The sequence below is a fragment of the Aquarana catesbeiana genome, linkage group LG08, assembly GCF_042186555.1.
Source record: "Aquarana catesbeiana isolate 2022-GZ linkage group LG08, ASM4218655v1, whole genome shotgun sequence".
Taxonomy (NCBI): domain Eukaryota; kingdom Metazoa; phylum Chordata; class Amphibia; order Anura; family Ranidae; genus Aquarana; species Aquarana catesbeiana.
Window position 1 is genome coordinate 115593550 of NC_133331.1, and position 25643 is coordinate 115619192.

A 25643-nucleotide genomic window follows, 5' to 3' on the forward strand; every position below is an offset into this window, starting at 1 on the left:
ACAGCGCGAGTAATGCAGAGGAGGAGCGGATTCCGAGGAGTCCTGTGGCGACAACCTCGCGGGGGGGGGGGGAGACCAGAGGCGCCGGAGGTTGGTGAGGTATGTCTCCCTTCTGTCTGCTGAGCCAGCCGCACAAAGGACGGCACCGATCCCCGGTGTTCGTCGGGCGGCTTCCCCCGCTCACTCTGGTCAGCTGGCCGACGAGCCCGCCTATGGCTGGGGGGGAGGAGGAGGGGGAGAAGCGATTAACGGCCACGGTCTCTCACCCCGGGCTTTTAGGACGCTGACCTCCAGAGCGTGTAGCTCTCACCGCTCTCATTGCCCCTGACACCGAGCCCCGCCCCCAGATCACAGCACGTTACGTCATGTCTCCCTGTGAGCAGTTATATTTTATTGTATTTTTCTTCAATAAATCTATGTTGGATAATGCACTAGGCCAGTGCGCCCTCTGTTTTTATAAATTTTCTATAACTGGTTTTACTTTTTGATGGCTTGTAACTTGGACTATACAGTACATAAATCCAGCATTCTTTTTTAACACCAGCCACATTTATTAAAGCTTATGTCCAGCCTTACTTTAACTTTAAGGCCCCGTTCACCCCTAAACGATTTTCACCTTCTAAAGCACTCAGCTCTGAAGCTCCAAAATGCCCAAAAAGCAACATTCCATTTATTTCAATGGCCCCTGTTAACATATGATCATTCTGTTACCTGAAGCAAAACACCTGAAGCTCAAAAAAGTACATGAGCTTCTTTTTGGCAGATTACAAGCATTTTTGGCCCCATAGATTTCAAAAGAAATGCCTGACTTGAGCAGAAAAATGCTTGCAAAATGCTCAAATAGCAGCTCTCCATCCCTAATTTCCTTTCCCTCGACTCCCCCTAGTGCTTTCTGTTGGCCAGATAAAAACGCCCAAAGCTGTAAAACGGTTGTAATACACCTGTAAAAGACTTTAAAAAAGCTTGTAAAAAGCTGCAAAAAAAGCTTAAAAAAGTCAGTAAATAAATATGCGCAAGTGTGAATGGAGCCTAAAAGCTGGCCCTAACAAACTATTTCCTATACTAATGTGCACCCACTAGGCATGCTGTATACACTGTATGTAGCTACATACAGTATACAGCCCTGTGTTCCGTGCGTGAGATGGAAAGGTCTCGTGGATCAATGACTAACAAGAATAATCACATGCAAGTATAAATACAAGTGTTAAAATAATAACCCTTGCAAAATTCTTATGAACAATATCTGTAAAATATTAGCAATGACATTTCAATTATGTCATATTGTACTAAAAATAATGTTTACTGATCTGTGAATAAAGTGTTTGCTTTTTTCTTATTATTATGTTAGCATTTAGGCTGCATTCACACTACAGCGTTTTGAATCGCAGGCAGATTTGCTGCAAATCTGCCTGCGATTTGACAGCACCGCCATGTGTGAATGACAAATTGCGAGACTCGCATTTGAGATGCCATTCATTTGAATTACACCTCAAATTGCAGTGGGGGCCTACCAGGATTGTTGCGTGACAAATTGTGCTGTAATCGCGGGAAGCATGTCGTTTAAAAAAAATTTCAGGAGCTACTTTTGGGCGACATGCTTCCCGCGATGCGGGTTGCTGTGATTGCAGCACGATTTATCATGCAACAATCGCGGCAGACCCGTACAAAGATTTGAGGTGTCATTTAAATGAATGACATCTCAAATGCGAGTCCCGCAATTTGTCATTCACACATTGGCGCTGTCAAATCACGGGCAGATTTGTGGCAAATCTGCCCACGATTCAAAACGCTGTAGTGTGAATGCAGCCTTACTGTATATGATCAAACTGTGGATGCTTTAGATATATTGTCACAGTGTATAAAAAATGTTTTACCTTATAAGCGAAAAAAACTAAAATGGCAACCTTTCTGATCATTTTAAAACTAGCAAAAAAAAGACAAAAAGAACACATTGGCAGGCAATATACAAAACAATAAAAAAAAAAAAAATTCTGGTATTATATTCAGGATTAGGGATGAGCTTCGAGTTCAAGTCGAACCCAGGTTGGACTCAAACATCGCCTGTTCAATTGTTCATTGAATTGCGAATGTTATGGCCGTTCGCGCCAAATTCGAGTGGCACGTCATGGCCCATAATTCACTGCGGCATCGCAGTGCATTGCTGGCTGATGATTGGCCAAGCATGCACTATGACCTGCATGCTTGGCCAATCACAGTGCCGTCTGTACAAAGAGCCGTAATTGGCAAAGCCAGGGTGGCTTTTACCAATTATGGCTAAGGGGGTTTAGTACACGCCCCACATTATATAAGGCTGTCTGCGTGGTGGCCTTGTGTAGTGTGTTGCAACGGCGGAGAGAGATAGACAGAGAGACAGTGTCATTTGATTTAGGTTAGAGTAGACAGGCAAGTCAGTTAGCTGCACTTACAGTGTATTGTGTATATATATATATATATATATATATATATATATATATATATATATATATATATATATATATATATATATATGCATCCTAGGTGTTGTATATATATAGATACACTGTATTCAGTTTAGCTAGATCCATTCCTGTTATTCTCTTCCTAATATACTGACAGGCAGGCAGTTGTTTTTACAGTATTTACAGTATTTACAGTTAGTGTACTGTGTCCTTTGCACAGTGTGTACCTAAAGCTACCTGAAGAAAATTGCTGGTGTTTTTCTGATCCTATTAATACCACAGGCAGGCAGCTGCAGTATTTACAGTTAGTGTACTGTGTCCTCTGCACAGTGTGCACCTAAAGCTACCTGAAGACAATTGCTGGTGTTCTGATCCTGTTAATACCACAGACAGGCAGCTGCAGTATTTACAGTTAGTGAACTGTGTCCTCTGCACAGTGTGCACCTAAAGCTACCTGAAGACAATTGCTGGTGTTCTTCTGATCCTATTAGTACCACATGCAGGCAGCTGCAGTATTTACAGTTAGTTTACTGTGTCCTCTGCACAGTGTGCATCTAAAGCTACCTGAAGACAATTGCTGGTGTTCTTCTGATCCTATTAGTACCACAGGAAGGCAGCTGCAGTATTTACAGTTATGCCCTGTACACACGATCGGACATTGATCGGACATTCCAACAACAAAATCCATGGATTTTTTCCGACGGATGTTGGCTCAAACTTGTCTTGCATACACACGGTCACACAAAGTTGTCGGAAAATCCGATCGTTCTGAACATGGTGACGTAAAACACGTATGTCGGGACTATAAACGGGGCAGTAGCCAATAGCTTTCGTCTCTTAATTTATTCTGAGCATGCGTGGCACTTTGTGCGTCGGATTTGTGTACACAGGATCGGAATTTCCGACAATGGATTTTGTTGTCGGAAAATTTTATAACCTGCTTTCAAACTTTGTGTGTCAGAAATTCCGATGGAAAATGTGTGATGGTGCCTACATACAGTTGGAATTTCCGACAACAAGGTCCTATCACAAATTTTCCATCGGAAAATCTGACCGTGTGTACAGGGCATAAGTGTACTGTGTCCTCTGCACAGTGTGCACCTAAAGCTACCTGAAGACAATTGCTGTTGTTCTGATCCTATTAATACCACAGGCAGGCAGCTGCAGTATTTACAGTTAGTGTACTGTGTCCTCTGCATAGTGTGCACCTAAAGCTACCTTAAGACAAATGCTGGTGTTCTGATCTTATTAATACCACAGGCAGCTGTGGTATTTACAGTTAGTTTACTGTGTCCTCTGCACAGTGTGCGCCTAAAGCTACCTGAAGACAATTGCTTTTGTTCTGATCCTATTAATACCACAGGCAGGCAGCTGCAGCATTTACAGTTAGTGTACTGTGTCCTCTGCACAGTGTGCACCTAAAGCTACCTGAAGACAATTGCTGGTGTTCTCCTGATCCTATTAATACCACAGGCAGGCAGCTGCAGTATTTACAGTTAGTGTACTGTGTCCTCTGCACAGTGTGCACCTAAAGCTACCTGAAGACAATTGCTGGTGTTCTCATACTAATAATACTAGAGGCAGGCAGTTGATTCTGCTAGCTGCAGTATCAGTATATATATATATATATATATATATATATATATATATATATATATATATATATATATACATCCCAGCTTTGTGCAGCTACATCTCACTGCAGGCCATTAGTATGTCTGGAAGGCCAACAAGGAGAGGCAGACATTCACAAGCCAATAAAAGAGGGCAAGCAGGCTCTGTGTCTAGAGGCAACAGTGCTGGACATGGTGCATCCTCATCAGCACGTGGCCATGGGACACGCTTGTCCTTTTTTTCAGCAGCTGGCCGTGTTTAGCCGCAACATGCCGAAGACTTGGTAGAGTGGATGACCAAGCTGTCCTCTTCCTCCTCATCCTCTCTCACCCAGGCTCAGAGTACTTTGTCTGGCAAAGCAGCTTCCAATGCGGCCTCTTCCAATGCTCAATGGCATCAGTCACCCCTTCCCTAGCCCCACCATGTCCTCCTGAGGAGTCCCCCAAACTGTTTAACCACAGTGTTGGGTACATGCTCCAGGAGGATGCCCAACGTTTTGAAGGCTCCGATTATGGTACCCAGCTAGAGGAAGGCAGTAATGTGAGCCCAGACAGAGGGGGTTCCCAAGAAGGACAGCAATCTGGCAGTCATGTTCCCCCAGCTGCAGCATGCTGCCAGCTTTGCTCCAGTGATGAGGAGAGAGGGGATGATGAGGCTCCACATGGGTGCCTGATAGGAGAGAGAAGGAGGAGGAGGCACATCTCCAATGAGGCAGAATGCCCTCCAGGGGCCAGCTTAAGGGCAGCACACCGACTGCATCACACAGCAGAGCTCCGCATGTGCAGGGCGCTGCTGTCTCAACGCGTTATTCCAAAAGTTCTTTGGTGTGGGCCTTTTTTGAGATGAGTGCATCAGATCCCACCACTGCTATTTGCAACATATGTCTCAAGTGTATCTTGCGTGGCCAAAATGTCACCCGCTTGGGCACCACATGCTTGACCAGACATATGTCTACCTGCCGTGCAGTTAGTTGGCAAGCGTACCTAAAAGACCCACACCAAAGAAAAAAGCGGACCTCTCCTTGCTCCTCATCAGCTGGGATCTCCAACCCCACTATACCTTCAGTCCTCTCTGAAACCTGCAATGAGAGGAATGAAGGTGTAGAATTAGGTGTGTCACAGCCAAGTACTTGGCAATCTGCTATCGGTACCCTGGGGAAACCCACTACCCACCCCTGACCATTCTGAGTACTCCCCATTTATCTCCACCCTCTGAACTCACCCTTGTAGCCAGTTTTCAATCCATGTACTCACCCTATGGTCCATGCCAATGGACCTTATTTTTATACAGTAAACATTTATGGGGAACTGTGTCAAATGCTTTTGCAAAATCCAGATACACCACATCTACGGGCCTTCCTTTATCTAGATGGCAGCTCACCTCCTCATAGGTTAGTAGATTGGTTTGGCAAGAACGATTCTTCATGAATCCATGCTGATTACTGCTAATGATACGTTACTAAAATCTTGTATATAGTCCCTTATCATCCCCTCCAAGAGTTTACATACTATTGATGTTAGGCTAACTGGTCTTAATTCCCAGGGATGTATTTTGGGCCCTTTTTAAATATTGGTGCTACATTGGCTTTTCTCCAATCAGCTGGTACCATTCCAGTCAGTAGACTGTCTGTAAAAATTAGGAACAACGGTTTGGCAATCACTTGACTGAGTTCCCTAAGTACCCTTGGATGCAAGCCATCTGGTCCCGGTGATTTATTAATGTTAAGTTTCTCAAGTCTAATTTTAATTCTGTCCTCTGTTAACCATGGAGGTGCTTCCTGTGATGTGTCATGAGGATAAACACTGCAGTTTTGATTACTGAAGCCCCCCGATTCACTCGTGAAGACTGAGGAGAAGAATAAATTCAATACCTTCACCATTTCCCCATCCTTTGTAACCAGATGTCCTTCCTCATTCTTTATGGGGCCAATATGGTCTGTCCTCCCCTTTTTACTGTTTACATACTTAAAGAATTTCTTGGGATTTTTTTTTGCTCTCCTCTGCTATGTGTCTTTCATGTTCTATCTTAGCGGTCCTAATTGCACCCTTACATTTCTTGTTGCATTCTTTATAAAGTCTAAATGCTGATGATGATCCCTCAACCTTGTATTTTTTTGAAGGCCTTCTACTTTGCTTTTATATGCATTTTTTACATTGGAGTTAAGCCATCCAGGACTTTTGTTTGCTCTTGTTTTGCAAATTTATTAGCCAGTGGAATGCATTGGCTAATGCCCTTATTTAACCTGCACTTAAAGCAAACCCATCTCTCCTCCGTGTTCTTCGTTCCTAATATTTTATCCCAATTCATGCCTTTTAGCAAGGTTTGTAGTTTAGGGAAGTTGGCTCTTTTGAAATTCAGTGTCTTTGTATTCCCTTTATGTTTCCTATTTGTGTGATTTATACTTAAAACTAATTGACCTGTGATCGCTGTTACCTAAATTGCCTCGTATTTCCACATCCATGATCAGGTCTGTATTGTTGGTAATTAGTAGATCCAGTAATGCTTTATTTCTAGTTGGTGACTCATAAAATTGCCTTGCAAGACATTAAGGAACTGGCGAGCCTTAAATGAATGCGCGGTTCCCTCTGCCCAGTCCATGTCTGGATAATTAAAATCCCCCATTATGATAACACTTCCCATCCTTGCTGCTAATCCAAATTGTGGTAGGAGATCTGTCTCCACTTCCCTCAGGTTAGGGGGCCTATAGCATACTCCCAGTATTATTTTCCCCTTAGCTTCATTCCTTTGGAGCTCTACCCATAAGGATTCCATATCCTATCTAGCTCCCTCAGTGATGTCATCTCTCACATTCACTTGTGCATTATTCTTGAAATATAGGCATACCCCTCCCCCTTTTTTACCCTCTCTATCCTTGCGGTAAAGGGTATACCCTTGAATGTTTGCCAGCCAATCATGAGAGCTGTTGAACCAGGTCTCTGAAATTCCCACAAAATCCAAATCCTCCTCGTACAACAGTATCTCTAGTTCACCCATCTTGTGCGCCATGCTCCTGGCATTGGTGAACATGCCACATAGTTTAGACCGGTCGCATATTGTCCTCGTATTGGGTGTTCCGAGATTACAACTAGGACTTGCTACTATACTTACCTTGGGTTTTTGTGCTTTGGTCAACCTACCACTAATGCCCCCAATACTGCCCTCTGGAATATGTTCCATGCTGACTATCTCTACCGCTGGACCCTCCCCCATCACCTAGTTTAAAAACCCCTCTAACTTTTTGGCCATCTTCATTCCCAGCTGATCTGCACCCTCCTCATTTAGGTGCAGTCCGTCCCTTCTATAGTACCGGTTATTGACTGAGAAGTTGGCCCAGTCCTCCAGGAACCCAAACCCCTCCTTACTACACCAACTCTTCAGCCACTTGTTTAGTTCCCTAATCTCCCTCTGCCTTTCTGGTGTGGCTCGATGTACCAGTAGTATTCCTGAGAATACTACCTTGGAGGTCCTTTTCCTCAATTTAGCTCCTAAGTCCCTAAAATCATTCTTTAGGACACTCCATCTGCCTCTGACTTTGTCATTGGTACCAACGTGCACCATGACAGCTGGGTCTTCCTCAGCCCCTCCCAGTAATCTGTCCACCAGATCCGTGATGTGCCGAACCCGAGCGCCCGGTAGACAACATACTGTTCGGCGCTTCAGGTCTTTGTTACAGATTGCCCTCTCTGTCCTTCTAAGAACTGAGCCCCCTACCACCAGAATCTGTCTTTCCTTTCCCTTCGCTGCCCCCCCACTTTCACTGGAGGAGTTCTTCCCCCGGCAGCTAGGAGAGTCCCTCAGCTCCAGCAGTGCTGGTTCCTGACTGGCTTCACCAATGTCACTCAATGGAGCGTACTTATTGGGATGCTCCAGTCCTGAATCAGCCTCCCTGGCACTTCCCCCTCTACCCTTCCTGACTGTCACCCATCTACTCTTTGCTAGTGCCTACACCTCTTTGTCTCCACCCGCCTCTGTGCTGGCCCCTGCCGGCACCTGCCATGTACGTTCCTGGCTCTCCTTTAGTATGGAGGGACTTCTCAGTGCTGACAGTTGCTTCCCCAGATGCAGAACCTGGGCTTCCAGGGAAACAATGTGCTTACATTTTGCACAGCAGTATTCGCCCTCGATCGGATGATCAAGGAACGCATACATGCCGCAAGATGTACAAAGAGTCGCCTCTCCACACCCGCCGGGTATCGTACCTATTAAATTTAATGAGGATTAGGGATTATACCCTGTCCAAATTACCTAACAACTAGCTTCCTGACACTAATACTCAAGACAATACACAGGTACTCAACAAGACAATACACAGGTACTCACAAACCTACGTGCACTCGCAGAACACTCGCAGACCTACGTGCACTCGCAGAACACTCGCAGACCTACGTGCATTCGCAGACCTACATGCACTCGCAGAACACACGGAAATTCAAACTTCGGAGTAAGGGAAGATTAACAATACCCTAGAGATCCTGGAAGTGTTTTGGGCTTTCTACCATAAGTTATACAAAAGTAGGACAAGAGATCACTAGGAGGACATGAAAAAGTTCTTTGAGTCCATTAAATTACCAAGGTTTACAGATGATGACAGGGAGATATTGGAGGAACCATTAACACTAGATGAATTGAGGGATGCAGCGACCGATTTAGCCAATAACAAATCTCCTGGGTCAGATGGCCTACCAGGAGAAATTTACAAAACATATGGAGATGTATTACTACCTGATCTCCTAATGGTTCTTAATCATGCCTATGAGGTGGGGTCCCTCCCCCTCTCAATGAAAGAGGCTGTAATCATCTCTATTCTGAAACCAGGCAAAGACCAAACAAAGCCTGATGCATACCGCCCTACCTCCCTGTTGACATCAGACGTTAAACTTTTGGCAAAGATAATGGCAACTAGACTCTCAAAGTATATCAATAAATTAATACACCGTGACCAATCAGGTTTTATCCCAAATAGATCAGTAGCCAATAATAGTAGACGTTTATTTCTAAATTTAGAGGTACCCATAGGTAATACTGGAAATAGAGCTATCATGTCGTTGGATGCTTCCAAGGCATTTGATAGTATTGAGTGGAATTATCTATGGGCTTCCCTAAAACATTTTGGAATAGGACCAAAATTCACTAGGTGGATACAACTGTTATATAATTCCCCGAGTGCAAGAGTACAGATTAATGGATCAATTTCATTACCTTTTTTTTTTGAAGAGAGGAACAAGACAGGGTTGCCCCATGTCTCAACTCCTTTTTGCACTGGCCGTGGAACCCCTGGTGGAGGCTATTTGGGAAAACCCAGATATTGTGGGTTTCCAGAGATATGTGGGCGAAGAAAAAATAGCACCCTTCGCCGATGATGCTCTAGTCTTTCTAGGGGATACACATAAGTCTTTGTTTAACATTATCTCACTTATTGATTATTTTGGTACATTCTCTGGATTCAATATTAACTGGGACAAATCAGTAATAATGCAGATTGATCCAATGGACCCGATGCAATTGGGGTCTCCACACCAGAATCACCAGATGAAGTATGTTACGTCATTTAAATACTTGGGGGTGATAATTACTTCAAATGTTAAGGACTATATAGATAAAAACTTAATACCTCTTATAGGTAAATTTAGGCAACAAAGTAAAACCTGGAGAAAATTTCCATTAACTATGATAGGGAGAGCAAACCTGGTGAAGATGGTGTGGCTCCTCCAATTGTTATTTCTACTACATAATTCTCCAGTTTGACTGACATCAAAATTATTTAGGACATTAGACGCTACATTTAGAGATCTTATTTGGAAACATGGTAAACCAAGAATTAAACTTGAAACCCTCCAACAGGCACAAGATAAAGGTGGAATAGCGGTTCCTAACTCTAGACTGTACTTCTTTGCAGCACAACTTCAACACTGGTGTGGGTGGGAGGAGATAGATAACCAAGACCCTATACAGAATATAATAATGACCTTTACCATTAGTTCAGCGAATAGTCTCCCACTGTTTTTTCGAGAAGAGAAAATGTCCAACTTTCTATTTAATCCATAAACTGTGGGAAACAATATGCATTATCATGCAGCAATATGCCAATATAGGAGAATCTTTGCTTGCCCGAGTTGAATAAAATATCAGAATTTTTAGAATGGAAAAGGGTTGGAATAAATTTTCTTTACCAGCTATTTGAAGGGGATACTTTACTGCCTTTTAGTAAATTGAAAGATCGTTTCCAACTATCAAAGGTCAACTTCTACCAGTACCTTCAGATTCACCATGCTTTACAAAGCCAAGCTTTAACATTTCAACTTCAATATAATCCATCAGAAATCTTATTGAAAGCAACTTCAGTTAGGCCTATTAAACGAGGACTAATGGGGGATCTATATCACATTTTATTAAATACAGAGAAGGCAGCTGGACAGGCTAAGAGTCTTATTCGTTGGCAAAAGGATCTGATAGATCTTAATGAAGATGAATGGACTCGTGCTATGGAGATCCTCCCTGAGGTATCTATTTCACCATCTCAGCAATTGACTCAGCTCTTTATTTTACACAGAACCCACTATACCCCACAAAAATTATTTGCGTGGGGAAAAAATATATCACCTTTATGTCCACAATGTTTAGTTTCGAATGGCTCCCTTGTTCACATGCTTTGGCGATGTCCCAAACTTTACAGATATTGGGAAAAAGTTTTTATGACTCTGAATACAATTTTGCGAACAGAAATAATAAATACTCCTAAATTAACACTACTGGGAATAATTCCATATGGAATTTTACCTGTAGATATGCACATAATGTGGACTAGATCTCTCTACCTAGCCCATAAACTTATCCTACAAAAATGGACAGTTAAGGATCCACCAACCCATAAACAGTGGTGTAATAAAATAAACTATATATTAAAAAAGAAAGATTAACATATAAACACAGAGGAGTCCCCCAGAAATTTAGTAAAATCTGGCATTACTGGATTGATTCGAGTAATTTGCTGTATGATGGCTTATGTGGAGGGGTTGGTGGGGGGGAGGAGAGGTTGGGGACTAGGAGACTGATCTTGATCTTGATTTATAACATATTAAGATGATGGGAGTTGAACAAAGTAAAACCAATTGAAAATCAATGTGAGGTGTATGTTTATTGTTGGTGTGTGCGTGGTTAGTTATATATGAGTTTTCAATGTTTTTTGTATTTGTTTGTTTCTTATTATGAATATGTCTATACTATGAAATGAAACAATGGTAAATTGTTAATTTGTATAAAAAATATCTCTTTCCTATTTGTATTGAACAAGCATTATACAAATAAAAAAAATTTGATATAATAAAAAAATCCATACAAGACCCAAAGGGCCTGGTAATGGACTGGGGGGGTACCCATGCCGTTTGTCTCACTGATTTTCATCCATATTGCCGGGACCTGACATTACATTAAAGCTGCAAGCAGTTTTAAATGACTTTTATTCCTTTACAAATGTCATTTTGTGCAGGGACTGTTCTAAGCATGGGCAACACGCGCCACTTTACAGGCATACTATAGACACCCCCCAGGTACGATATTTAAAGGAATATTTCACTTTTCTTTTTCACTTTAAGCATCATTAAAATCACTGCTCCCGAAAAAACGTCCGTTTTTAAAACTTTTTTTGCATTGATACATGTCCCCTGAGGCAGGACCCGGGTCCCCAAACCCACAATAACTTGCATATTAGCCTTTAAAATTAGCACTTTTGATTTCAAACGTTCGAGTCCCATAGACTTTAATGGGGTTCTAAAGTTCGCGCTGACTTTCAGTCCGTTCGCAGGTTCTGGTGGGAACCGAACCGGGGGGGGGGGGGGGGGTTCGGCTCATCCCTATTCAGGACATTATATTGTGACTGAAGGACTCTCTGCTGTCAGAATATACTGATCGACAGCTTGTCCCTTCGACAGTAGTTGATCTAACTAACCATTCTATCAGATGTGGACAGCCACACATGGATTGAGATTTAGATCCATCTATTTCCAGGTTTAGGCCTCATGCACATAGGGCTTTTTTTTAACTCTCCTAGAAGCCAGCAGTGTTTTTGCAGGAAAAAGCCTGATTCTTGAAAAAACATATACATTTTTAAAAGCTTTTAGGAGCTTTTACAGGCGTCAAGCTCTTGGGTGTTAATTCATTTCATTGGCCAGAAAATTAATTTCAATGGCCAGAATGAATTAATGCTTGAGCATTAATTCATTTCTGGCCATTGAAATAAATGAATGCTCAAGCACTAGCGTTTAGGAGTGTTAAGGCGCATTTAGTAGCGTAAATCATTTTTCTGCCGAAACTCTGCTGCTTCTGGACGCACTGGCAGTGTTTTTTTTTCCTGTCTGTAAAAGTCCCTGCCACTACTCAGGGGTCTTTATACTATGGCCCTCTAGTTGCTCAGGAACTACAATTCCCATCATGCCTCAATTCCCATCATAGTCATGTATGTGAATGTTAGAGTTTTACAGTGCATCATGGGACATGTAGTTCTGCAGTAGCCGGAGGGCCGTAGTTTGAAGATCCCTGCTAAATGCCGCTAAAAACCTATGAGTGCATGGACACATAGGCTAACATATTTTTGAGGTGGGAAAAAATGCCAGATGCCCCTAGAGGCAGCTGTAAAAGTGTCCTGTGTGCATGAGGCCAAAGGCTCCATGCACACTGGCTTAAAAATCACTGCTTCTACAGGAGTTTTGTGTTCTGCCTGTAGAGGCAGCTCAATGTTATCCTATGCACATGCAAATTAGGACGATTACAGGCATATTTTGAGCTCCGCGTTTAGAGGCAGGAAAAAACCCTTCTGGTTTGCGTTTCGGATTGGAGCTTTCTGGCAGAAAAAAATGCAAAAACTCTGCTAAACGCACTTAAACTGTGTACACAAATGCTCTATGGGCCAGTTCACACCACATGCAGTCCAGTGCTTTCTTTTTCTGCATCAAAATTGCATGGAAAGTATGGTTTCCAATGGCATAGTTCACACCAGTGTGGTCAGTTCCAGGGCATTCCAGTTCCAGAAAAAAAAAGTAGAACATGCTGCATTTTTTCTGCACTGGACTGTACTGGAACATGATAAAATGCATCAAAAATGCACTAGAACACATCAAAAACTGCATCAGACCCCAGTACAGTGAAAAAAAACATCTGGAATGCATCTAGAAATGCATACAAAAATGCACCAGATCGCATCAAAAATATGTTAAAAACGCTCTTGCAGAAATGCAATGGATCTGGAGTGTGCTTTTGTGGACTGAACCAGCCCTATATGAGCATTTTTTTTGCCAAGGGAACTGACATTTTTTTTGTAAGCCCAGTGTGCATGGAGCCTAAAGCCTCATACACACTATGCGATTGTTGGCAGGGGATTGTCTGTTGACAGACTGTTGTTCTAAAATCTCACCATTAGTACGCTCTTTTTGACAATTGTTGTCCAACTTTTGGCCAACAAATGTTGGATGGCAGGCTAGTAAATTTTCGGCGGACAACGGTCTTTTGTCTGATTTTCTTATGGTCAGTACACAAGTCCATCAAACAAAAGTCAAAAGTACAAACACGCATGATCATAAGCAAAGAACGAGCCGGAAGCGGTCGGTCTTGTAAACTAGCATACAACTATGTTGGTGTCCCTTGTTAATTTTACATTGTATTTTTTAAAATGTAACTGCCTACTCCCAAACTGTCATTTGTTGTTCAGAAAAAAAAATAAAACAAATTAAATTAGAGATGCTATCTGCCATCCAAATACAAAGAACCAAAAAGTGCATTCTATGCATACAAAAATATAGAAAATATAACAAAAAAAATCATTATTAAAAAAAAAATAAAAAAATTAGTAAGTGGTGAAGAGGTGAAAATCCCCAGTCCATCGGCCTTGTTGGGGGTCTTGTGGCTGGTATTGCCACTGACCAGCATCATGCTGCTGTGGTGGGTGGGGTGGCTGTGATGTGTGGGTTGCCTGTGGAGGTGGTGGAAGTGGAGCCACATAATCCAAAATGTGTGCGCATTCAGAAATTTGGCCTCCTTCAGATTCCTGCTCTTCCTGGCCCTTTTAGCTGGCTGCTGGCTGCTGGCTCCTCCTCACCTTGTTGAGGAGCTGCAGGATGAGTTCCTCACACCTACTCCTATGCTCACTGGCCATCTGCCTTAATTTATTGGCAGTCACACACCCAAATGCCTCAGCCTCATCTGGGTCTGTACAGAGCACAGTAGTGGCCTGGCTGAGAAAGGAAGCTGTGGCCTCCTTCAGATTCCTTCTCTTCCTGGCCCTTTTAGCTGGCTGCTGGCTGCTGGCTCCTCCAGACTGACACTTTCCTGTGTATGAAAATGGGACATAATTAGAATCTTTTTTAGGGTTTGGTCATCAATCACACACAATTTTGATCTCCTCACTGTTGCAAATTGAATGTGGAGAAATAGAAAAGACTATCATTCTGACCACAGCATTTTTCATTCTTGTTCAAATCATTTTTGGTCACTACTGTCTATTGATATGGAAACCACTTTGTTAAGGCAGAAATATTTTACCAATAATGTCTAGTTATCATCATTGTATTTTTGGATACAAATATGTTCAACAATGCTATACCTGGGTCAAGCTGGGCTCCTCCACATCTTCATCCTGTGCATCAGGACCTGTGCGGACCTCAGGAGCTATGGCCTCAGCAGATGTCAAAGGGAGTGTAGACAGCGATGGCCTGGGTTCTGTCTGGTCAGTCAAAAACCGCAGGCTGTGGTAATACCACAGCCTGGGGACATATAGGTCATCCGCTGCTGCTCCTGACCTCTCAGATTCCAAGACCTTGTTCAGCCCCCTTTTAAATGTATTGCTCAGGTTAGCAATTGTTTGCTTTACATAGTTGATGCCTGCCCTGGGGTACACTGGTTTGACCAACTCGACCATTTTCTCCAAAGCTGCCTTACTCAATATTTTATTGGAGTAGTCTCTACTCTTGACCTTTCAAAGACAGAACAGCTCCTGGTACAGGTCAATGAATTGGGGGAGAAATTCAGGGGAAGTAAATGTATCCGTCATGATAAATGATATGATGCCTGCAAGACAGAACACAAGACAAACTCAACCATTTTCTCCAAAGCTGCCTTCCTCAATATTTTATTGGAGTAGTCTCTACTCTTGACCTTCCAGAGACAGAACAGCTCCGGGTACAGGTCAATGAATTGGGGGAGAAATTCAGGGGAAGTAAATTTATTTTTTTTTGTGCCCTCAGCCGATGTCAAAGGGAGTGTAGACAGCGATGGCCTGGGTTCTGTCTGGTCGGTCAAAAACCGCAGGCTGTGGTAATACATATAGGGGACATATAGGTCATCCGCTGCTGCTCCTGACCTCTCAGATTCCAGGACCTTGTTCAGCCCCCTTTTAAATGTATTGCTCAGGTTAGCAATTTTTTGCTTTACATAGTTGATGCCTGCCCTGGGGTACAGGCCAACTGTATGGGCCGTAGCAAAGATGTGGCCGGACATATCAGCCATTTATAACTACTGTTCATATGTAAGACAGGAGGGGATAGGGAGTTTCTATACCCTGCTGTGCACAACCACTTTCTCCACATAGGGTTACACCCATTTAGCGGCTTCACATTTGAGGTCACTAGGGTGTATGGAGACTAGGTCTCACATACGCATATAGCACACGCTGTTTTTTCATCAGTTCTCTCTGTTTTTTCTTACACTTTCTTACACTTTCCTTCCATCTCTACCCCCCTTCCCCAGCTCTCATCATGCCCAGGAGTGATCAGGAACTAGTTTGCATTCTCTCTATTAATGTGAAGGGACTGAACACCCCAGAGAAGCGCAATATTGTTATGTCTAACCTGAAACGTACAAATTTGTTTTCTGCAGGAGACACATTTTCGTGCCGACAGAGTACCAAGTCTCCGGAATTGCCTCTTTCTGACGATTTACCATGGGTACTCATCAGACTCCAAATCCAGAGGGGTATGCATTCTGATCAGCAATACAATTCCATGGCAGGAGAAAGATATGTGGAGCGACACGGAGGGCAGGGCGCTGTTTGTAAAGGGGACACTAGGGGGTTCTATGGTCACACTAGTGAATCTATACCTCCCAAACACAAACCAGATCACTTTTCTAGACCCTATCCTGACCAAGCTGGGAGAGTTTGCTGAAGGGGCAGTTATTCTGGGAGGGGACATGAATTTCATCATGGACCCTACTTTAGACTCATCCAGGAAAACCTCTCAGATCTCCTATGCGGTTATGAAACGCCTAAAAAAAGCTTCTATGCTTTCCACCTAGTAGACGTGTGGCGGATTCTTTATCCAAACCAAAGAGATTACACATTCTACTCACACCCTCATGACTCATACACCTGAATTAATCTAACCCCTCCTGTCTAGGGTTACATTGGCATCAATTGGGTCCATCAGATTCTCAGACCACGCTCCGGTCATGGTGGACATAGACATCCTAACACCCACAACCAAGCAGAGGATGTGGAAGATCAATAACTCATTGATCCAAGTGCCTGGGGTAGCTGAAGAAGTGTCCAAGGAACTGAGGCAGTTTTTTGCCAAAAACATAAACTCAGAGACAGCCCCAACAATGGTTTGGGAGGCACATAAGAGCTACATCAGGGGTCTCTTAATAAATAGGGTCCCGCATCAAGAAGGCCAGAGAGCAACAGATTTCTAAACTTCTAGGTAAAATCCAGTCCTTGGAGGCCACTCACAAACAATTGCTCGCCAAACAAGCTCTGGCTGATTTAACTGCCTTGAGGAATCAACTGCGCACCCTGGCACTACACAGGGCAAAAGAGGCGATAGCCAAATGCAGGAAAATGTTCTATATGCACAGTAACAAGAGTAGCAAACTGCTGTCATGGGCTCTAAGAGCCCAGTAAGCATGAACTTAAGCAGAAAAGTTTAAAAAGTATTACACCTCTTTATACAACCTTTCATGTACATCTTCCGAAAGGGTGATGCCCTCTGAACAGGGTAATATACAAGATTACCTTCAAAGATTGGGTCTCCCCCAACTATCAGACGAGGATTTAACCGAATTAGAGAAACCCATCTCGGTAGATGAAGTGACCCGAGCGATGGCGCACATGCAACTGGGTAAAGCTCCGGGTCCAGATGGATATTCCCTGCTTTACTACAGGACCTTTGGGGAGCTTCTAATCCCACACTTCCTCTCAGCATACAACGCTGCGGGTTAGGGCTCAACCCTCCCCAGAGACACGCTACGCGCACACATCATGGTTATTCCGAAGGAGGGCAAAGACCCCCTATTATGCCAAAACTACAGGCCGATCTGATTATTAAACATAGATCTAAAAATTTTCACGAAAATTCCCTCCATCCAGCTGATAGATCTGATAAATCAATTGATTCACTTCGACCAAGTGGGATTTTTTTTCCCACGAGGGAGGCACGTGACAACACAACTAAAGCAATCAACTTAATATATGCAGCACGGAAACTAAAAACCCCGATGGTGCTCCTGTCGATGGACGCTGGCCCTTTCTCTTTGAATCCCTTCGGAGCATAGGTCTTAGAAGGCATATGATGAACTGGGTGCAAGCAATCTATTCTTGCCCATCGGCACAGGTTAAAGTTAATGGTCACCTATCATTACCATTTCTGATAACAAATGGGACAAGACAGGGGTGTCCCCTATCGCCTCTGATATTTATCCTGACCCTTGAACCTTTTCTAAGATTTATCAGAGACAGCCCGAATATCTTGAGGCTTAGATTGAATGCCACCCTTTCCCCAAAAATAGCAGCATTGCATTTGCAGACGATCTGCTTTTCTTCTTGACCAGTCCATTGACATAAATCCCAAATCTGCTTGCAGAACTGAAGATTTAGAGGTCACTTTGCCACCATCCTTAGCTGCGTTGATTAGAGTAGATTTGCCCTTTAAATGGACCACATCCCGCATTAAATACTTGGGCATACTTCTGGCATACTCAGCAGAATAGAAGAAATCTTCCCTCTCAACTTCCCTCCCCTCTTAACAGCTATAAAAAAGATCTCCAGACCTGGCAGAAAGGAATGTTCTCTTGGTTTGGATGCTGTGCCATAGTAAAAATGAACATCATGCCTCTGATACTATTCCACTTCCAGGCACTTCCTATACGAATTCCCACTTCCTTCCTTAAAGCGGTCTACAAAACCTTTGTCAGGTTTGTCTGGACCCAAAACCCCCCCCGCTTGGCCCAAACCATCCTTCGACCAAGCTAAGAGGTGGTATTGCCCTACTGGACGCTAATCTCTACCTAATGGCATGCCATCTGACCATGGTTCTAGACTAGTGTCGACGTGGTGCCCTAAAGCAGTGGGTGCAAATAGAACATGCCCTAGCAGAGACCAGACTGGAGTCGTTGCCTTGGTGCCATAAGCCAATGCCAAACCGAATAATTAACCACCCGACGGTGGGGGAAACGTGGCAAATGGCCCACAAAGTTTTCCGCGAGTTTTTGATCTCACCGCTCCCGTCTCCACTCACTCCCATTGTCAGAAATCCAGCGTTTGCTCCGGGTCTCGAAGACCCCAGATTCCTGAAGCTGCTGGAGATTGAGCGATCTCAAGCAGGACACTTCCTTATCAATGGCCGGTAGAAGAACAGGCAACAAATCACAGAGGATCCAGCCCTGGCGGGTCTGTTGTTTTGGCAAAAGATACAGTTAACTCATTTCATTGGCTCCCTGCCCTCACCTGAGACTTTTGGGAGAAAATTAACCCCCTTTAAACTGTTGTGCTTGGAACACACTCCGCTGAGACATGCTATCTCCCAGGCCTACCAACTATTACTTGCCCAACCCCCAGACTCTAGACCTCCTTACATAACCAAGTGGGAACGGGACCTAGGGGTGCAATTTACAGAGAAACAAATAAATCGGCTCTTTCTTTTCGCTCATAAGACTTCCATCTGTGCCAGACACCAAGAGGCGGGATACAAGCTATTAGCCCGGTGGTACTACACCCCGGAAAGAATATATGAGATGTTCCCCCAGAGCACAAACCTTTGTTAGAGATGTGGGGAGGTGACTGGCTTGCTTCTCCATGTGGTCCTGTCAAACCCTCTGGCCTTTCTGGATGGATGTGCATCACATAGTGAAAAAATTCACAGACCGAGAGGTACCAGAGACCCCTGAATTCTTCCTTCTTCACCATCACGAGATCCCCACCAAAGCCTATAAGAAATCAATTATCCCCCTCCTGCTTACAGCGGCAAAGAGCTGCATCCCCCTGCTTTGGAAGCAGACGCAGTCCCCATCGGTGGCCATGTGGCTGAGAAAGGTATCGGAGATAAAGGCAATGGAAGACTTGGTGGCCACAGAGAAAGGCCTCAATGAGCAATTTTCAAAAAAATGGTTTTATTGGCACAAATTTGTATACTCCGAGGAATATAATGAGCTGATGGTCTAACCTCCCAGCGATATGTTGATCTTGCATGTTCCCTGGATGGGGATGACGAGGCTGGACGGAGGCACATGCATCTTCCCCCGACCCTCCCCCCCTTTTTTTTTTCTATTTCCTCATCTCTCTTCAATTTCTACTCTCTGCTTCTCTCCCTAAGCTACTACTCTTCTTGTATTTTTTTTATTTCCTTCTCCCATTTTTGGGTCATCAGACCCCGGGATCAAAGCAGTCCCTGTTACCTTTCTTTTTACATAAAATATGGCATTTGCAGTTTAAAGAGTGGTCATGTGTGATGCAGAACCTCGCTATCCTTCTACAAATTGGTGGTACCCCACAGATGACATAAGTTTTCTGTATGATCAAAATGACTGTACTATCGAATGCCTTTGGGGAGACTATTGTTTCTTCTGTACATTTCATCGGGAATGTATCTGAGTTTCCATATGATTACCTTTCTGAAAATAAAAATAAAGAATTAAAAAAAAAAAAGACAAAAATCAGATGCTCGGTTGGCCAACAATCGTACCATGTGTACGAGGCTTAAGAATCGGCATACCTGAGGGCAGCCCTTCTCTCCTCAAAGGTACAGCAACAAAACCAAAGCCCAGACACTGCCCAAGACAGCTGATGACTTCCAGTGTGTAGCTAAAATAGTTTTTGTTTTTGTTTTTTGGGGTTTTTTTTATATTGACTGGCTCAAACAATTATGCTGGTAAACTTGTGTAATACCTTATAAGAAGACTAGATTCATGGAAGAAGTAATCGCATTTCAGAATATTTTAATGAAGCAAACAGCACTAGTCAGGGAGGATTTTTTTAACACTCAAGAACAAAATCAAATAGTATGAAAAAAGAAGTGACACAACTCATTATGTTATTAAGTAGCTAAGCAGCAAAGAAGTTCAGTGTGTCCTGTAGATTTCATACTTAGAAACCACTCATTGTTAATGGTAATTGAGTTCATGTGTTCTTTATCAAAGCTTCCTCTAGGAAAGAAGCTTTAGGGAAAATCCATAAAATGTGTGTCTTAACCACAGTCTAACTATCCCCCTTCCGCACTGCAACCCACAGTTCACTTAAAAGTATTAACTGATGTAAGAAAATTATTAAAGTGTTTTGGTTTGACTAATTTTTAGTTACTTCCAAAAAAGTTTAATACTAATGAATAAAGGAAATAAGTCTATTTAAACTTACATCTTTAAAAATCAGCTACATAGTAATATGTACATTTAGACTCCTTTCACACTGAGGCAGTTTCAGGCATTTTAAAAATAGCCTCTAAATAGCGCCTTAAAACCACCTCCTATTCATTTCAGTGTGACTTTTACACTGGGCGGTGCGCTTGTGGGATGTTAGGAAAAGTCCTGCAAGCAGCATATTTGGGGATGGTTTGGGAGCGCTGTATACAGCACTCCCAAAATGCCCTGCCCATGGAAATGAATGGGCAGCCCTTCCAAAGCACCTGAAAAGCGATTCAAAAGCACCTCAACGCTGGCATTTTTAACTCCTTCTTTGGGGTTAAAAGTGCCCTGCTAGCGGCCAAAAAAAGCCGCTTAAACATTGCTAAAGCCCCGCTAAAATTAGCGGCACTAACGCGGCCATGGCCCTAGTGTGAAAAAGGTCTTAGGGTTGCCACCTCATCCCTTTAAAACCAAACACATATTAATTACACAGGTTCTGAGGCTGATTAAGGTGGCAATTAAACTCACCTGGTGCCTTATCTGTATTAAATTAGCCTCAGAACCTGTGTAATTCATATGTGTTTGGGTTTAAAGGGATGAAGTGGCAACCCTATGTACACTAGATACTAAATAAAATGCTTATTTACATCTTTTTTTAATTTTAATTTTTATGTTTTAAGTATCAACATCAAATGACACATGATTAACACAATACACCTTTAAGTTTGCATGCATCACTTAAAAATAGCAACATTTCTTTCTTTTTAAAAGGATAGGAAATACCAAGCCATTTTGTTAATATTTCAGTAATAAGTATGCATCGATATATACAAGATTTAGGAGCTTATTAGAGCTAAAGGCACATAAAGGGTAATGGTGATAAAAGTACATAAAGGTTATTGGTGATATGCGAAAGAAACAGTGCGAAAAAAACTGAGAAAAACTGACATATCTGATACAGTCTGTCTATTGTAATAACCAGCATTTATTCTTTATCTAAAATAGTAGATCCATTTGTTTCAACTTGCAGGATGAAAATGCAGACTGCGGACAGGGTAGTCCTAGATGGGCATTTAGATTTAGATAGACTTTAACTCCTTTCTGCCAAGAGTACTCATACATTTGGGGGAAGTAGGTCTTTTTCCGTGGGGCCGTATATACGCACTACAGTGTTTGTGCTGACAGAGTGCACTCCCAGTGCAGAGAATGAGCTCTCACCTATTAACAAGTCCCAGTTCACGATCACCTGATTGCTGTGATAGCCTCTGATTAGCGATCACAGTGATCAGTCACTGAATAGCCTGTTTTTTTCTCCTCTAGCATGCTAGAGGAGAAAAGTGTAAAAGAAAGAGAGATAGATGAGGATTTGAGCTAGGTCAGGGTTAGGGTCAAGGTTAGAGTTAAAGGTTATGGTCAGAGTCAAAGGTCTGGGTCAAACGTCAGGGTCAATATATTTAACCACTTCTAGACTTTTTTTTGAACGTCGCCAAGGAGATTTTTAAGGATAAAAGTTTGTCGCCATTCCACGAGCGGGCGCAATTTTGAAGCGTGACATGTTGGGTATTGGTATCAATTTACTCAGCATAACATTATCTTTCACAATATAAAAAAAAAAACTGGGCTAACTTTACTGTTGTCTTATTTTTTAATTAAAAAAATTGTGCTTGTAAGACAGCTGCGCAAATACGGTGTTACAGAAAGTATTGTAACAACCGCCATTTTATTCTCTAGGGTGTTAGAAAAAAAATGTAAAATGTTTGGGGGTTCTAAGTAATTTTCCAGCAAAAAAAACTGTTTTTAACTTGTAAACAACAAATCTCAAAAAGAGGCTCAGTCCTTGATGCCGTGTACACACGAGCGGAATTTCCGACAGAAAAACTTTTCATCGTATATTGTGTGTATATGTGTATATGTGTGTATATGTGTATATGTGTATGCCCCATCGGACTTTTTACGTCAAAAATTCTGACGGATCTAGAAAGAGAACATGTTCTAAATTTTTCCAACGAAACCAATTCCTATCGGGAAAACCGCTCGTCTGTATGCTGTTCCGACATGCCAAAAACGACGCATGCTCTGCAGCAAGTATGAGACGGAAGCTATTGGCTACTGGCTATTGAACTTTCTTTTTCTGGTGCCGTTGTTAGTGTTGTACGTCACCGCGTTCTTGATGGTTGGACTTTGGTGTGACCGTGCGTATGCAAGACAACTTGAGCGGAATTCCGTCATAGAGAAACCTTCAGAGTTTATTCTGACGGAAAAAACGCTCGATTGTACACGGCATAAGTAGTTAAGGTAAAAATTTAAAAAAGCATTTTTTAATTTAAAGCGGATCTTCAGCCTATTTTTAAAGTTCTTGTTATCATCCTTTGCCCCTCCTATAACATTATTGGATAGTAAAAAAAATATTGTGTTTCTACATACCATTTTTAAAATTCTCCCACTGTACTTCCTGCCCTGATCGCCTAGGCCAGTGGTCTCCAAACTGGATCCCAAGGGCCAGATGTGGACCTATGCATGCCTTTATCCGGCCCTTGGGGCACTATTTCTCCCACTGACACCAATGATGAGACACTATTCCTCTCACTGATACTAACGATTAGGGATGAGCCTGATGTTCGAGTCGAATGGAAGTTTGACTCAAACATCGGGTGTTCGCTGTTCGCTGAATAGCAAACAATATGCGGTGTTCGCGGCAAATTCGAAAGCCGCCGGAACACCTTTAAAGTCTATGTTACACTAACATACATGAAAAATCAAAAGTGCTCATTTTAAAGGCTTATATGCAAGTTATTGTCATGAAAAGTGTTTGGGGACCTGGGTCCTGCACCAGGGGACATGTATCAATGCAATTTTTCTAAAAACGTCCGTTTTTTCGCAGTGATTTTTTTAATGCTTAAAGTGAAAAAATAAAAATGAAATATTCCTTTATATATCGTGCCTGGGCGGTGTCTGTAGTATGCCTGTAAAGTGGCGCATTTTTCCCATGTTTAGAACAGTACCACAGCAAAATTACATTTCTAAAGGAAAAATTGGCATTTAAAACTGATCGCGGCTGTAGTGAATTGTCGGGTCTTACCAATATTGATAAAACTCATTGAAAAAAAGAGCATGGGTCCCCCCCCCAGTCTATTACCAGGCCCTTTGGGTCTGGTATGAATATTAAGGGGAACACTGTACCAAAATTTTAAAAAATAATTGCGTGGGGGTCCCCCTAAAATCCATACCAGGCCCTTTAGGTCTGATACGGAAATTAAGTATTTTGGAGAGAATGCCTCAGGGATTGTATCGGTGAGAGTTTAATACGTATAAAGATGAGTAAATAGGTATATCAAACAGTATCAAAATTTATTAAAGAAATGCAATATCCATCTGACATCATCGTGCCTTATGACCCGGTGGCGCCGGACGCCGCCTCGCCGAGGGTTCAGCGTTCTATGCTCCCCCTTGGATTACTCAGACACCAGCTGTTCTGGAGAGGTCTGCCCATTAGAGAGCGGACCTCCCCTGAAACCTGGACAGTTGCTATGGATGCTGCATCTAATTGCCCGCCCCTTATGGGCGTTCAATCACACTCTCATGGCTATTTAAACTAAGACGGCGGCATCATTTATCTGCTGCACGCCCAGGCTCCACACTAACAAGCAGGATTTTTCTTATACCACACAAAGACTGAGTAAGTGACTTTATTTACCCAAAGCTAATTAGTTTAAGTTGGTTTCTTGCTCTCTTGGCCGCTCTCTCTGGTTTCTTGGTTTCTTGCTCTGTTTGGCCGCTGTTAACAAGAAAAAAAAATTCTTTGTTGGTTGTCTTTAAACACCAATCGTTTTATTGTGCATTGCCTATATTTAGGCTATGCTCTCACTTACAGATTGGGTATTTGTCAATTTGTTAATGGTCATCAGATTGTTTTGACCAGCTTTTCCCATGTTTAATCAGCGGTTATACCATTACCAATACCAGTTGCCAACCAACATTTAATCTAGTTATACATATATACTGTTTATTGCATACTCTATACTTATATTATAAGATACATTTTATGTTTATGGGTCCACGTCTTTTTCCTGCTGTTCCTTGTGGATTCCATAGCCTGTCGCACTAAGTCCCCTAACCCATTGCCTTTTAATATCTACCTTGTTTAATTTTCCCAATTGCTGCATGTATACTATATTATCGTAATGTTTGTTTATGTATCTTTACGCTAGATTATACAGTATATCTGCAAACCCCTGAAGAAGGAATTGTATAAGTAAACTCCGAAACATGTTGGGTAGGGATGAGCCGAACACCCCCCTGTTCGGTTCGCACCAGAACATGCGAACAGGAAAAAAGTTCGTTCGAACACGCGAACACCGTTAAAGTCTATGGGACACGAACATGAATAATCAAAAGTGCTAATTTTAAAGGCTTATATGCAAGTTGTTGTCATAAAAAGTGTTTGGGGACCTGGGTCCTGCCCCAGGGGACATGGATCAATGCAAAAAAAAGTTTTCAAAACAGCCGTCTTTTCGGGAGCAGTGATTTTAATAATGCTTAAAGTGAAACAATAAAAGTGTAATATCCCTTTAATTTTCGTACCTGGGGGGTGTCTATAGTATGCCTGTAAAGGGGCGCATGTTTCCCGTGTTTAGAACAGTCTGACAGCAAAATGACATTTCAAAGGAAAAGAAGTCATTTAAAACTACTTGCGGCTATTAATGCATTGCCGGTCCGACAATACACATAAGAGTTCATTGATAAAAATGGCATGGGAATTCTCCACAGAGGAACCCCCGAACCAAAATTTAAAAAAAAAATGACGTGGGGGTCCCCCTAAATTCTATACCAGGCCCTGGTATGGATATAAAGGGGAACCCCATCCAAAATTAAAAAAAAAAATGATGTGAGGGGTCCCCCTAAATTCCATACCAGACCCTTCAGGTCTGGTATTGATTTTAAGGGGAACCCCGCGCTGAAATAAAAAAAATGGCGTGGGGTCCCCCCAAAAATCCATAC